The sequence below is a fragment of the Canis lupus genome, chromosome 22 (assembly GCF_003254725.2).
Source record: "Canis lupus dingo isolate Sandy chromosome 22, ASM325472v2, whole genome shotgun sequence".
Taxonomy (NCBI): domain Eukaryota; kingdom Metazoa; phylum Chordata; class Mammalia; order Carnivora; family Canidae; genus Canis; species Canis lupus.
This window is the reverse complement of record NC_064264.1, coordinates 11,820,281-11,832,292: the sequence shown is the minus strand read 5'-3', so window position 1 is coordinate 11,832,292 and position 12,012 is coordinate 11,820,281.

Below are 12,012 nucleotides of genomic sequence, written 5' to 3'. Positions count from 1 at the left end.
AAACTTTTGTTGTTGGTGTTGTTTTTAATCTCATATCATTTTGAATTATTTGACTGATAAGTTTTTTTTTTCTTTTTGAGTTGTCCATCAAAGGATAAATCTGTTAATTGAAATTTAGTATCCATAAAAACATTATGTTTAATAATTTTAGCCTTACTCATTCCTTTACTTTTACCTGCTATTATTTTCATTTTCCCCTTTTCCCCACTTTCAACTCACTTTATAATGAATTAATGAAAGTCAACTTTCTGAAACAAATCTGGGGATAAGTAAAATATCTTAATTAAATACCCAAAAGTTAGGGACCTGAGTGGCTCAGCGGTTGAGCAACTGCCTTCGGCTCAGGGTGTGATCCTGGTCCAGGGATTGAGTTCCACATCGGGCTCCCTGCATGGAGCCTGCTTCTCCCTCTGCATATGCCTCTGCCTCTCACTCTCTGCATCTCTCATGAATAAATAAATAAAAATTTTAAAATATATATATATATATGTTAAATAACAATAACAATTTAATAAATTAAATATATATAGGGTTATCTAACAAATTAATATAATTACGATGGCATTCACTACTTAGGATTTCCAATACTTAAAGCAAAAGCATTTTCTGTCAGAACGTTTCATTACCTTTGCGAATGCATGCTGATGTTTAAAACACAACGTTACTCTTCAGTATTTTTCTATAAGACTATGGAAACCAAGGGCTCATATTACATTATCATGTTTCTGTTCTATGAGAATATTAATAAAAATATATATAATAATTAAGTTTGGACAAATAATTTTAGTAGAAATCAAAATAATAAGCTCTTCTCAGTAGTTAGAGCAGTGCCCTTAGCTGTGGATACATGATGGAAAATCAAACTGATATTTATTTTATATCTATCAATTGCTTATTAAATGAAATGAGAAAATTTTTGCTGATAAGAATCATCTAACGAATTCTAAGATACAATGTGTCAAGGAAAATAATGAACACATCTCTCTCCTTATTTACTTCATATTCAGTAGCCTTTACAATTATATCTGAATTTTCTCTGAAGATTATATCTTGGGGCACCTGGGTGTCTCAGTGGTTGAGCATCTGCCTTTGGCTCAGGTTGTGATCTCAGGGTCCTGGGATCGAGTCCCACATGTCTCTGCCTCTACCTATGTGTCTGCCTCTCTCTACGTCTACGTCTGTCATGAATAAATAAATAAAATATTTAAAACTTATATATTTTTAATCGTTTAAATGCCTTTTAATATGCCTTACCGTTACTAAAACGTCAGCCCTTTCTGGCTTCTTGATCTTTCCTGAACCGTTTCTTCATTCTCTGCTCCTTCTTGTTCCCCAGGTCTTCCTTTTCCTGAGTCGTGTAATCCCTCATCTACTGGGTAAAATTCTACCCATCCCTCAAACTCAAAGGTCCAATGCAAAGGTCCCTTTTCTGAGGTCCTGGGAAATAACTTTCCACTTTCTAACTCCATCCACAGAAAATGACTCCTAAGCTACACACGAGAGTATACATTTAATAATGTACTGTCTATATTACTGTTTTTTCCTTTGATCAAAATATCTTTGTGCCTCTAAATGCATCTAATATCTCTTGTTATATGTGTTGTTTTTCGAGGAAAAGCTCTGTCATCCCATCCCAAGCACTACTTGAAGGCATATTTAGGTGTTAAAAGTTACCAGCAGTTCCTGGCCTGGTGTCTGGTACAGGGAAATATTTAATGCATATTGTATTGAATTGAATTAAATCCCCAAAGTGTGAAAAACTGAAAGTAGAGTGGGTAGTGATCCATTTGTATTAAGAAACAATATATTTAACCTTAGGCTTGTAAAATTAGTAATTTTCTCCTATAAATTAGAGAATTCCAGCATATGAGGACAAGCAAATATACAGAAAATCTCCTTTCATTAACCTCTCCTGTTCATTTATTTAAAAAGCAAATTAATTTGCTATTATAGAAATTAATAAAGTCTCAAAATCTCAATTTGACTTGGAATTAATAAATACTGTGCTCATAAAAAATTAAAAAAATAAAATATCAGTTTGAGCTACAAAATAACTGATGCCTTTGTATATAGGAGCCACTGTCAACTCAGAGAAATAAGAAATTTAGTTTTGTCTTCAGAGGTATCAGTATTGAATCAAGACAGAAAGAGCTTACTAATCAATTCAAAATTATTATCAGAAAGTTCAAAGACACTTATCTACCATGGAATCATACAGGAAGTCTCTATATTCCCCATTCCTTTACACTTAATGTACTAAAAAATAACGTGTTTTTTCTTTCTTTATCATTTTCCTATGTTGTATCAAAAATCCTTAACAACATCACTGTGTGTGTGTGTGTGTGTGTGTGTGTGTTTTTAAGATTTTGTTTATTTATTTATGAGAGACACAGAGAGAGAGAGAGAGAGAGGCAGAGACACAGGCAGAGGGAGAAGCAGGCTCCATGCAAGGAGCCTGCCGTGGGACTTGATCACACATCTCCAGGATCACGCCCGCAGCTAGCGCTAAACTGCTGACCTACCCTGGCTGCCCAACATCACTGTTTTAAGCAAGCTTTCCCAATATAGAAATATTGACTTTGGTGGTTATTTTGTTTTGTTTTTTTAATGGTTATCAACATGACTACATTAACATACTACCTCCTCCTTGCTATTCCATGAGGAGTGACATTAGTTGTTCCAGCTAAGAGCTTGTTAAAGCCAGATGAGAATCTGCATTTTAATATGATCCTCAGGTGATCTGCACCATAACATATGAGAAATACTGATCTAATATTAAGTCAGAACCTTTGTTTATATTAAATAAATGCTACTTTGCTTCTTTATATGCTCTTCCATGGCCTTTGTAACCGCCATGTTCATAGAAAGAAAAGAGCTTGCATCCCACTCCTATAGTCATAAATCTGATTGTTTGATATAATGAATATAAACCTAAGGGCAAATTTTGCCATGTAAATAAACCTTTTCAGAGGTCAAAGAAAAAAAAATCATTATTTGTACTACATGATTTGGCTACATCTCTAGTTAATCAGGTATTCATCCTAGTGGTAGGATACAGGATTGAATGGGGTTCTTGGTCTCGGGAACCATTGCAGTGTGTTAAACAGCTGGTTTACAATATTTCTAGTAAACCTCTACATAGTAATACCTATTAGTATCATCAATGATGAATTATTTGTGGCATTTTATTAATGCTTATGACCATAAACTCCAGCTTAGTCCCTCAAATGTTAACAACTATACCTGGAGCATATGTTGCTAATTATTTGTAAGAAGTATTACCTGAGTAGAGATCCAGTGTGTTAAAACTAAGGCAAAAAAAAAAAAAAAATATATATATATATATATATATATTGCACTCTGTAAAACAAAGCAATTTTAAATAATCTATAGTACTCTAAATCTCTGATAAACTTCCTTGAGGAATGTGTATCTTAAAAGTGAAAATATGTCTTCATGTCTTTATGCCAAGTTTTCAGTATAAAATTGAGGTAGGTTCAGTAAGTTTGCTTATAGAGCAGTTTCACTGGATTAGGTCTGAACCATGATTGTTTTTAACTATAGACAGGAAACTGCAGATAACGGACTGCCATGGATGATTTGCAAAGGTTTTCTGCTTTACTGGAGCACTGGAGCTTTAGTAGGTTTTCAAAAAAATAAATAATGGGAATCTCCTGAAGAGCAAACATCTTCCTTTGGTTGTATTAACCTGTGGAAGAACTTCAGTGCCTTCAGGGATTAAGAAGAGAACTTACTGGCAAAATGGCTGACTCCAGAATTATTCCAGGAATAAGACAAGCAAGGAGAGAAAGGAACCCTCATGAGTCTGAACACCAAGCAATTTTCTGGGAGAAGAAATGACTGAAATATATTGTCAGGACTTTATGGAAGTTTAATTCAGATTAATTGTGATATTCCTTTCCAAATGCTATGTGTGTGAAAATTGATTGCACCTTGCATTAGTTTCCATGGATGGAAGCTAAAGTTTCTTGATGAACAGAGATATGTATTTTATGTTGCTTGCAGGGTACCACAGATGCCTGGATATGAACATTTGAGTGGAAAAAGAACAGGAGAGGGCTTTTATTCTATGTAGTTAGTGCTGCAAAATGTCCGTGCTATATTGTCTAAGGAGGCCAAAACATATTATTAACCAAAATATTAAACTCAGTTAATACTATTGAGTAGAATTTTAAAGAATGACTTTCACTGATTAAATCTCACTAAACACTAAGTATGTAATGCAGAGAGGCAAATAATTAATTTACAGTGAGAAATAATACAGGAGGTAGGTCCGACTTCTGTGTTTGCCTAACCACTAATTTGTTTTCCCCATAGACATCTACAGGGGAAGAAAAATTATCACTTTTCTGATAATAACACCATTCAGATAACTGAATGGACATGAATGTAAGGCAAAAGGATCCAGTTAAGTGGATTTAGATATTTAGTAACATGAAAGTCTGGTAGCTTTATGAGTTCATCTCAAGACATTTTAACACTATCCACTCACATGCTCTGACTTAAAACTTTAGTATGATCTATCATCCTTTTATTTCTTTTTACAGCCCACAATAATTGCATGACCATGTGTTTGCAATTCTACCTCTAAAATAATTCATCTCCTTGATTACTTCTCACAACTGCATTATTTAACCCTAGTCAAAGCCAGCTTCATTTCTAAAGTGGACCATTACTATACAATAGTAACTAGCCTCTCACTTACCACTGTTAGTCTCCATTCTTATCTCTAGAACAATTTATATAAAAAATAACACAGCTGAAAATATTTTATATAGACTGTATTTGTGTATATAGACTTCAGATGCCTCTCCTTCTCTTTATGATAAAATTCAGAAATTTTTGGAAGAAACTCTAAATTCAACTCCTACCACTCACCCCCTAGGTCAATATGCTCAGATACCTACCCTTGCTACTCTACTGTTCCTATGTTTTGTTGGACGTGACACCTGAAAAATGCATTGATTATCAGAGGTTAACAGTATCCGCAGTGTTCATTGAGAGACAAGTGTGCAAGACAATGTGGTCAAGAGTCCTCTGAGCCAAGAGGAGGATCATATCCTGTATGGTTAGAATCTACATCATAATTTGTATCAACTTGATGGCTTTATTGTATGCTCCAGGTCATAGTTATGCAGACTTGTTTTTTATTATCAGTGTCCAGCTTTGAACATCTAGAGAAAAAAATTCCTTTTCCTTTCTTCCTATACTTAGAAAGAAAAAATTCTGTGGGGCACCTGGGTGGCTCAGTGGTTGTGCATCTGTCTTTGATTAAGGTCATGATCCAGGGGTCCAGGGATGGAGTCCTGCATCAAGCTCCCCACAGGGAGTCTGCTTTTCTTTCCACCTGTATCTCTGTCTCTCTGTGTCTCTCATGAATAAATAAATATAATCTTAAAAAAGGTCACATTCCTCAAATTAAATATTTGCCTTCAAATACTTAAAATTACTATATGCAATGAAAAGTCTAAGAAAAGCACTAATTAAAGATGAACACCCAACTATTGACTTGTAAAAGGTTGTATCTTTACAAATTCAGATGGAATAAATGGTATATAGTCATTGGTTGAGAAGATGTGGGGTAATTATGAATATTTGGTGGGGGCGGTGGGGAAAGATCAGAAATATTATCACTTTGTTGCTTCATTAACTTCCAAGGTGTTAAATATCTTCAGTAGACAATATGAGAATATAGAGAAATATGTGCTTATACTGGTTTTTGAAGCTTATATAAAGCTGCAAGTGATATGCATTACCTAGGAAGTAGAGGGCAAATATGCAAAAACCATAGCAGATTATTAGTTTTTTAATCACATGTATTGTGAACCAAGTAGTACAAGCAAAATAATTCTAAACATAAAATAGAATGGGATAACCAACAGTCATTAAAGCCTATGAAATAATAGTGTTATTTTAGTATCTAAGAAAGTAAGTATTCATTTAATTTGGAAATTTTGGTGTTGGTCAAATTTTCAGGGTTGTATGCAAAAGTAGTTGTGTTATGCAGAATACAAAAGCCTATGAATTTATCTCTGTAAGAACATCCAGATTTGTACGCTAATTGCAATTTGCTTTTTGTATGATATTTCTAATTTTACCTAGATGAATTGCCAGAGCAAATATATATATATATAATCAAATCCAACTTACGCTTTTTTTCCCAAACTTTGTTCTTACTCTTATAATTCCATGTTCCATTAACACTATAATTATTTGCAACCTCTGGTTGAACCTTTGGACCCTTGTCAATTTCCCCCTGATTTTTGTTACTCTATCAGTCCTCAAAACTATCTACTCACCCTGAGAATATATCTCTCTCTGTCTCTCTCTCTCTTTCTCTCTTTCTATCTCTATTCTCTTTCTCCCATGAAATGTACTATCTCTGGAGTCAAATTGTCTATGTTTGAAATCAGGCTCAACCATTTATTAGCTATTCGTCCTTAATTTAGGATGATACTTAAACTGACTTATTTTTTTACAGTTTCCTTCTGTATAATGTGAATAGTTAACAATAGCATTGATTTCTTGTCATTATTATGGAACTCAAATGAAATCATCTCTGTAAAATGCTTAGTATCTAGTAACCTCATATGAATTTTTTTTGCTATAATTATTATTTAGGCATACATTTTTTTTGGAGTCGACTTTCTTTTCCTGCCCCCTGATAATACAAAGTACCTCATTACCTTTCATTTGAACTACTGCAATACATCATTTGCTATGTGTCCATTTCTAGTTTCCTTATGGTTCCCATTCATTGACTTCTCTGTTAACAATCATGTAAATGCCATGTTAAAAAAGTATCCTGGAAATAAGCTGTGAAGAACTTAAAATAGCATTCAAGGGTCTCAGTGATGTAGTAAAAAAAAAAAAAAAAAAAATCCCTCTTTTAACTATTTGTTTACTTTGCTTATTTTTAGGTTCCAGCCCAACCAATAAACCAGTTTGCATTTTCCTAAATGTGTGCTTTTGTATATCAATGACATTACATGTACTGAAATTGCATTTCCTACTATTTCTGGTTGTTGGAGAATTCTGTATTGTTCTTATGATATTTGCCACATTCTTTTTTATATTCAATATGAATTATATATATAATTTTAAGAGTAACAGTAAAAAAAGGTAAGTCTATCCTTATATCTTCCACAGTTGCTAGATCAGTTTATGTGTTACTACTTTTTAAAATTTATTTTTGAAGTTGAAGGCTTTCAAACCATCACCAAACTCTGTATTCTTAAGGAATATTTTCGAATCATGCATAATGCAAAAAATATATAAGAATATTATATTTGCATGTATATGTGCATATAACATATACATGTTAAGTGTTTTGTAAAACAAGTGGACTACAAATAAATGTGTAAGAAGTTATTCATAACACATTTGTTCTATTCAGAAAAATTAGAAATAGATTCATTTTCTGAGCTTAAATTTAAATACCAGGTAACAGATGAAATTCCCACCTTCATACCTGATTAGGTCTAAAACTACAAAGGAATTCTGGAACACATTAGACTGGCATATTCAACATATATAAACAGCAATTTTTTCACTAGATGAAAAATTCCTGGATCTTTAACTACTTCTATATCAATTTCTTTGACATAAATTTCACAAATTTTGGGGACACTCTTCTGAGTTGGCACGTTATCATTTTGCTCTTTATGCTGTCATTAGATTTTGTTTATTTTTTTATTTTATTTATTTTATTTATTTTTAGATTTTGTTTATATCTTTATTTTAGTAGGTAAAAGATAACTGTTACATTGAATCAATTTTCCTCCACTGACATAGAAATTGCCTTAGGTCAGGAAGTAAATATTTTTCCTCTGTTCTATCCCAAATTATATTCGAATATTGAAGTTTTGTCTTTTGTTAGAGTTCTAAAAATATAGATATTAGAAATATAAAAAGTTGACTATGTCTGCCTATAATTTCTAATTAATTAATTTGTTTTTCATTCCCATAATCTGTTTAAAAATAATTTAAGCATTTTTTTAAAATGTTAACTGGATTACCTCTTACTCAACTGACCCACAAGATACAACAAAATGTAACAAAATCATTTTTTTTATTCAGTCAATATATTCCTCCTTCTCAAACATACAATTTTTAAGAAAAATTAAGTCAATGTTGACATATATCACAATTTTAAAATATGCCAACTGCAGGGAGGAATTTTAAAATACACCTTTTAATGTATAGAAAAAGTTTCAACCACCTAAATGTTGCTTGAGGAAGTGTAACTAAGTATGTATTATTCGGTTGATTTAAACTTTTTATATAAATGACAGGAAGAACCTTGAGGAAATATGTATATTATTTCTAGGATAGCAAAGATGTTGTGAAAAGCAGAAGTAAGCTGTATTGACAAACTAAACAATAGACAAGAGAGAACAAGTCAAAAAAATAATTTGAATTTACCCTGAGGAAGAAAAGCCTAGAGGCAAATTTTAAGACAGGACTAAGTATGGAACAATTTTTCTATTATTTTAGGATTATCATAAAAATTCTAGATGTCTGCTTCTCTATTCCATACAATAAATATGTAAGAGCCTACATTAATGTGAACACCTCCCTAATAAGACACACTAAATATTACCAAAGTACAATTTAAAGAAAAGAAAGAACGAGAGGGAGTGAGGGTTATTTCCCTACCAGATATCAAGGCTTATAAAACTTATACAAATTAAGGCAATTAACTGGTTATGGGTACAGGAATAGCTCAGTGAAACAGAATACGGTATCAGGGATAGGGAGGAGAGGGGAAATAGATATACATGCTTAACTCAGCTCAGAGTGATTTGTAGATTTGTAAGGACATTGACTGGGCTACTAAAAATAATGGAATTTTTAATCATATGGAAAAAATAAGTCTCCTACTTCATACCATATACAAAAGTAATAATTTAAGGTAAATTAAAGATCAAAGTGAGAAGAATAAAAAGACCAAACATTTAGAAAATATTACAAAGGAATAACTTCATAAGCTAGTTTTAGGGAATAACTTTAGACCTAATCTAAAACCTAAGTCTTAGTTTTTTAATAAGATGTCCCCCACAAAACAATAAAATTTTGACAAGTTTTATTAAATTAAAATTTAATAACTTCTTTTTTTATAAAATAGATTATATAGAAGAATAAAATAGCAATCCATAAATGGAAGTTACTTACCACAGGTATACATGACAAAGAATTGATAGTTTTTCTTTATTTTTTAAAAATCACCTAAGGTAGAGAAGAAAAGATGTTTCAAGAGAAAAATGGGTAAACAACCTTAATAGGCACTTCAAAAAAGAAGAAAAAAAAAAGATCTATAACAATCAACATGACATGAATTTTAAAGTTGTACAATGTCAAGGGATGACAAGAACGTGAAACAATGTTTACATTCTTCAACTGAAGGGCAAATTAATAAAGCCAATTTATTAAACAACTCAGTATTGCCTAAGAAAATCAACTATATACACAAACTATGACCTTAAAGTTCTGCTTTTAGACGCACCTTCTAAAGAAATTCTTATGAACATGCGCCATGATTCATGCCTAAGAATATTTTTAGCACTACGGGTCTCCATGACAACAACAACAACAAAATAATAACTGGAAATTAAACAAATGCCCATTAACAGTAGAACGGATACAATAATGGTGGTATATTCTAAAATGGATCACTGTAGAGCCCCCTCAATAAATGAACTAGAGGTAGTTGTGATAACATAGGTAAATATCAAAAATATAGTGTAGCTTAAAGAAGCATGACACAAAGATTACTTACAATATTATTCAATTTCAAAAAAATTGTAAACATGAAACAAAAATTTATTATTTAGGTATATAAACATCATACAACAATAAAAAGCAGTGAAATTATAAAAAAGAAAAGAAAGTAAGGCAATAGTAAATAAAATATTCAAATTAAGAATCACCTCTGGGGATGGTGAAGAGTTGTATGTCATTAGGGTAGAGCACACAGAATTTCTGGGGCATTGATAAGGTTCAACTTATTGTCCAAGTCTGTAATAATAACTATAAAAATAAAACTAGCACACATATAGCACTCATTATGTGCAAAAAAAAAAAAAAAAAAACTATGAGACACGTATCATGATTCTCCTATTCCAGATTAGGACACTGTGACACAGAGCGACTCATAGGCTTTTTCAGCTTCACATTGATAGCAAGCCCCACAGGCATGATTCAAACCCAGGTACCTTGGTCTAGATATCTTGCTCTAATCTAGGTCTAATGCTCAATCCTGGCTGTACATAGCAATTGCCAGTGAAGCTATAAAGATATAGATGCTTGAGTCTCGCCCTCAGAGACACTGGTTGACTGATCTGGCAGGCATTTGGGGTGTTTAGCTCCTTAGGAGACTCTATTATACAACCAAGCTAAAGAATCACAGCTTAGTCAGTTCTTCATAGTAGATTCCCAGGAGTGGATTGTGTTTTATTTCTTAAACCTTTCCTCAGATGCATCAGAGAATTGAGGTAACAGGGCAAGCCACCACCCTAAAACCTGGAGAGACAGGTGAATAAAGAAGATTACATAATTACCTTACCTGAAGCCTAAGCCACAGGAGCCAATAGGAATATTTAAATGATAACTTCACAGAATTGCTAAAAGCTGAGTGTAGACTACCTTGAGAGTTAGAAAGTACTGAAGAGGGGCACCTGGGTAATTCAGTTGGTTTGGGTGTCTGACTCTTGATTTCAGCTCAGGTCATGATCTGAGGGTCATGGGATCGAGGCCCATGTCAGGCTCCAAGTTCAGTGGGAAGTCTGCTTGAGATTCTCTCTCTCCCTCACCTTTTGCCCCTCCCCCTGCTTGTGTGTTCTCTCTTTCTCTTTCTGAGAATAAATAAATAAAATATTTTTAAAAATCTACTGGAAAGATGTCTAGTTCCACATGTAAACTTTATAGAAGTTGTACTCTGCTTAATAACAGAAAGCTGAACACACTGAAAAACAACTCGTCTGGGATTCAGAAAAGTGGAGGGCAGAGGGCAAACTGCTGCCTGCAAGACTGGAGATACAGACAAACATACACAGGAATCATGGCTTACCATGACTCAGAGACTCATGGTGGGAAACTGCCATAGGACCAAGTGCCAGGGAAGGAAATCTTGAACTGTAATCCGCAAATTTCTGGAGCCTTGGTGCAAACAACTCCGAGAATTAAAAACTCAAAGAGATCCAGTCATAAAGAGGCATCCCACAGTATTGTGAGATTTATCACCAGGACATTGAACAGGTTTCCACACCAAATATCATAGAAAAATCCCCTTGTGCTTCTCACGTGGCAAAAGGAAAAAGAACCACTTTGAAACGTGTCAGAGAACTCTGTTCTTCACAAGGCCTGCTTTCGGGGAAATCTTGTTAACCAGAGCCTAACATGTTGGGATATTATCAGATCCAAAGTGACCTGGGAGAAGGGAAATACTCAACATTTGTTTCATCTAAGGAAGGATAAAAAACAAACAAGCAAACAAAAACAGAAACTCTTGTGAAGATCACAATCCACAGGCATAGGCTCAGTAAAATCTAAAGCTCTTAGATGTAATCAATCATAGGACTATAGAGTACTCCTTTTCCCCTCATGCCTTACCATCATATTACTAAAGTTCTTTTTACAGCAGTTCTTTTTTCCTGGAACATCATATCTTGCTACAAAGAAAATCACAAGACATATTTGAAAGCAAAAACACAATTTGAAGAGACAGAGCAAGCATCCGAATTGGACATGGCAGGATGTTGGAATTATCAGACCAGGAATGAACAATGAACAAGTAGATTTTGAAATTAAAAACACAGTTTACATTCACATTGACAAAAATGAAATACTCAGGTATAAATATAACAAAAAATTTTAGATCAAGATCTAAGTGAGGAAAACTACAAAACTCTGAGGATTGACATTTAAAAAAGAGAGAACTAAATTAATTCTTTGACAAAGGAACAAAGATAATACAGTGGGAAAAAAAGATAG